This window comes from Acyrthosiphon pisum, chromosome A1 (genome assembly GCF_005508785.2).
Source record: "Acyrthosiphon pisum isolate AL4f chromosome A1, pea_aphid_22Mar2018_4r6ur, whole genome shotgun sequence".
Lineage (NCBI taxonomy): Eukaryota > Metazoa > Arthropoda > Insecta > Hemiptera > Aphididae > Acyrthosiphon > Acyrthosiphon pisum.
The window spans coordinates 128852345-128857600 of NC_042494.1; positions in this window are offsets into that span (position 1 = coordinate 128852345).

The window sequence follows — 5256 nt, forward strand, 5'->3', positions numbered from 1 at the left end:
CATAAATAAAAATTCAAGGAGGGTGTTGGCGCCCACAGGCAAAAGCATTTTAGATGACAAAAAAAAAATTTAGAAAAAATTATAAAGAAGGGACTCTTTTGGAAAATTGCAAACTACATTCTCTAGATTCTCAAACTGAAGAAACTAATCTCTCTACCTAATTTATCAGGGCAATAGGTATTTAATTATTAAATAAATAGCTTGACCTAAAATCTTAAAAAAAAAAATTGAAGAAGGGTGTTGCACCCGCAGGCAAAAGCATTTTAGAAAACAAAAAAAAATTTAGAAAAAATTATAAAGAAGGGATACTGAAGATATCAAATTACAATCTCCAAAGTCTTAAATAGAAAAAACTATTCTTGCTAATCAATTCATCAAAGAACGATTATTATGAGGGCACCAGGTAGTCAATGTTGAAAAAATTAAGCCGCACTTAAAAAAATAAAAAAAAAATTGAAGAGGGTGTTGGTGCCCGCAGGCAAAAGGATTTTAGAAAACAAAAAAAAAAAATTATAAAAGTTATAAATTAGGGATTCATATTTAAAAAGGCAAACTACAATCTCTAGATCCTTAAACAAAAATAATTTTCTTACTAATCAATTCAACAAAGTATGAATATTATGAGGGCATGAGGTAATCAATGATGAAAAAATTAAGACACACTTAAAATCATAAATAAAAATCGAAGAGGGTGTTGGCGGCGCAGCAAAAGGATTTTAAAAACAAAAAAAAAATTTAGAAAAATTATAAATTAGTGATTCATTTTTAAAATTGCAAACTACATACTCTAGATCTCAAACTGAAGAAAGTAATCTCTCTACCTAATTTATCACGGGCATTAGGTATTTAATTATGAAATAAATAGCTTGACCTAAAATCTTAAAAAAATAAATTGAAGAAGGGTGTTGGCACCCGCAGGCAAAAGCATTTTAGAAAACAAAAAAAAATTTAGAAAAAATTATAAAGAAGGGATACTGAAGATATCAAATTACAATCTCCAAAGTCTTAAATAGAAAAAACTATTCTTGCTAATCAATTCATCAAAGAACGATTATTATGAGGGCACCAGGTAATCAATGTTGAAAATATTAATCCACACTTAAAATCATAAGAAAAAATTGAAGGAGGGTGTTGGCGCACGCAGGCAAAGGCATTTAAGAAAACAAAAAAAAAAATTAGAAAAAATTATAAAGAAGGGACTCATACTTAAAAAGGCAAACTACAATCTCTAGATCCTTAAACAGAAATAATATTCTTACTAATCAATTCAACAAAGTATGAATATTATGAGGGCACCGGGTAGTCAATGATGAAAAAATTAAGACACACTTAAAATCATAAATAAAAATTCAAGGAGGGTGTTGGCGCCCGCAGGCAAAAGGATTTTAGAAAACAAAAAAAAAAAATTATAAAAGTTATAAATTAGGGATTCATATTTAAAAAGGCAAACCACAATCTCTAGATCCTTAAACAAAAATAATTTTCTTACTAATCAATTCAACAAAGTATGAATATTATGAGGGCATGAGGTAATCAATGATGAAAAAATTAAGACACACTTAAAATCATAAATAAAAATTCAAGGAGGGTGTTGGCGCCCCACAGGCAAAAGCATTTTAGATGACAAAAAAAAAAATTTAGAAAAATTATAAATTTAGTGATTCATTTTTAAAATTGCAAACTACATACTCTAGATTCTCAAACTGAAGAAAACTAATCTCTCTACCTAATTTATCAGGGCATTAGGTATTTAATTATGAAATAAATAGCTTGACCTAAAATCTTAAAAAAAAAAATTGAAGAAGGGTGTTGGCACCTGCAGGCAAAAGCATTTTAGAAAACAAAAAAAAATTTAGAAAAAATTATAAAGAAGGGATACTGAAGATATCAAATTACAATCTCCAAAGTCTTAAATAGAAAAAAACTATTCTTGCTAATCAATTCATCAAAGAACGATTATTATGAGGGCACCAGGTAATCAATGTTGAAAATATTAATCCACACTTAAAATCATAAAAAAAAATTGAAGGAGGGTGTTGGCGCCCGCAGGCAAAGGCATTTAAGAAAACAAAAAAAAAATTTAGAAAAAATTATAAAGAAGGGACTCATACTTAAAAAGGCAAACTACAATCTCTAGATCCTTAAACAGAAATAATATTCTTACTAATCAATTCAACAAAGTATGAATATTATGAGGGCATGAGGTAGTCAATGTTGAAAAAATTAAGCCGCACTTAAAAAAATAAAAAAAAAATTGAAGAGGGTGTTGGCGCCCGCAGGCAAAAGGATTTTAGAAAACAAAAAAAAAAAATTATAAAAGTTATAAATTAGGGATTCATATTTAAAAAGGCAAACTACAATCTCTAGATCCTTAAACAAAAATAATTTTCTTACTAATCAATTCAACAAAGTATGAATATTATGAGGGCATGAGGTAATCAATGATGAAAAAATTAAGACACACTTAAAATCATAAATAAAAATTCAAGGATTGTGTTGGCGCCCACAGGCAAAAGCATTTTAGATGACAAAAAAAAAATTTAGAAAAAATTATAAATTAGTGATTCATTTTTAAAATTGCAAACTACATACTCTAGATTCTCAAACTGAAGAAACTAATCTCTCTACCTAATTTATCAGGGCATTAGGTATTTAATTATGAAATAAATAGCTTGACCTAAAATCTTAAAAAAAAAAATTGAAGGAGGGTGTTGGCGCCCGCAGGCAAAAGCATTTTAGATGACAAAAAAAAAATTTAGAAAAAATTGTAATGAAGGGACTCATTTTTAAAATTGCAAACTACATACTCTAGATTCTCAAACTGAAGAAACTAATCTCTCTACCTAATTTATCAGGGCATTAGGTATTTAATTATGAAATAAATAGCTTGACCTAAAATCTTAAAAAAAAAAAAATTGAAGAAAGGTGTTGGCGCCCAAAGGCAAAACCATTTTAGAAAACAAAAAAAAAATTTAGATAAAATTATAAAGAAGGGATACTGAAGATATCAAATTACAATCTCCGAAGTCTTAAATAGAAAAAAACCATTCTTGCTAATCAATTCATCAAAGTATGAATATTATGAGGGCACCAGGTAGTCAATGTTGAAAAAATTAAGCCGCACTTAAAAAAATAAAAAAAAAATTGAAGAGGGTGTTGGCGCCCGCAGGCAAAAGGATTTTAGAAAACAAAAAAAAAAAAATATAAAAGTTATAAATTAGGGATTCATATTTAAAAAGGCAAACTACAATCTCTAGATCCTTAAACAAAAATAATTTTCTTACTAATCAACTCAACAAAGTATGAATATTATGAGGGCATGAGGTAGTCAATGTTGAAAAAATTAAGACGCACTTAAAAAAATAAAAAAAAAATTGAAGAGGGTGTTGGCGCCCGCAGGCAAAAGGATTTTAGAAAACAAAAAAAAAAAATTATAAAAGTTATAAATTAGGGATTCATATTTAAAAAGGCAAACTACAATCTCTAGATCCTTAAACAAAAATAATTTTCTTACTAATCAATTCAACAAAGTATGAATATTATGAGGGCATGAGGTAATCAATGATGAAAAAATTAAGACACACTTAAAATCATAAATAAAAATTCAAGGATTGTGTTGGCGCCCACAGGCAAAAGCATTTTAGATGACAAAAAAAAAATTTAGAAAAAATTATAAATTAGGGATTCATTTTTAAAATTGCAAACCACATACTCTAGATTCTCAAACAAAAATAATTTTCTTACTAATCTCTCTACCTAATTTATCAGGGCATTAGGTATTTAATTATGAAATAAATAGCTTGACCTAAAATCTTAAAAAAAAAAATTGAAGGAGGGTGTTGGCACCCGCAGGCAAAAGCATTTTAGAAAACAAAAAAAAATTTAGAAAAAATTATAAAGAAGGGATACTGAAGATATCAAATTACAATCTCCGAAGTCTTAAATAGAAAAAACTATTCTTGCTAATCAATTCATCAAAGAACGATTATTATGAGGGCACCAGGTATTTAATGTTGAAAATATTAATCCACACTTAAAATCATAAAAAAAAATTGAAGAAAGGTGTTGGCGCCCGCAGGCAAAACCATTTTAGAAAACAAAAAAAAATTTAGAAAAAATTATAAAGAAGGGATACTGAAGATATCAAATTACAATCTCCAAAGTCTTAAATAGAAAAAACTATTCTTGCTAATCAATTCATCAAAGAACGATTATTATGAGGGCACCAGGTAGTCAATGTTGAAAAAATTAAGCCGCACTTAAAAAAATAAAAAAAAAATTGAAGAGGGTGTTGGTGCCCGCAGGCAAAAGGATTTTAGAAAACAAAAAAAAAAAATTATAAAAGTTATAAATTAGGGATTCATATTTAAAAAGGCAAACTACAATCTCTAGATCCTTAAACAAAAATAATTTTCTTACTAATCAATTCAACAAAGTATGAATATTATGAGGGCATGAGGTAATCAATGATGAAAAAATTAAGACACACTTAAAATCATAAATAAAAATTCAAGGAGGGTGTTGGCGCCCACAGGCAAAAGCATTTTAGATGACAAAAAAAAAATTTAGAAAAAATTATAAATTAGTGATTCATTTTTAAAATTGCAAACTACATACTCTAGATTCTCAAACTGAAGAAACTAATCTCTCTACCTAATTTATCAGGGCATTAGGTATTTAATTATGAAATAAATAGCTTGACCTAAAATCTTAAAAAAAAAAATTGAAGAAGGGTGTTGGCACCCGCAGGCAAAAGCATTTTAGAAAACAAAAAAAAATTTAGAAAAAATTATAAAGAAGGGATACTGAAGATATCAAATTACAATCTCCAAAGTCTTAAATAGAAAAAACTATTCTTGCTAATCAATTCATCAAAGAACGATTATTATGAGGGCACCAGGTAATCAATGTTGAAAATATTAATCCACACTTAAAATCATAAAAAAAAATTGAAGAAGGGTGTTGGCGCCCGCAGGCAAAGGCATTTAAGAAAACAAAAAAAAAATTTAGAAAAAATTATAAAGAAGGGACTCATACTTAAAAAGGCAAACTACAATCTCTAGATCCTTAAACAAAAATAATTTTCTTACTAATCAATTCAACAAAGTATGAATATTATGAGGGCATGAGGTAATCAATGATGAAAAAATTAAGACACACTTAAAATCATAAATAAAAATTCAAGGAGGGTGTTGGCGCCCGCAGGCAAAAGGATTTTAAAAAACAAAAAAAAAATTTAGAAAAAATTATAAATTA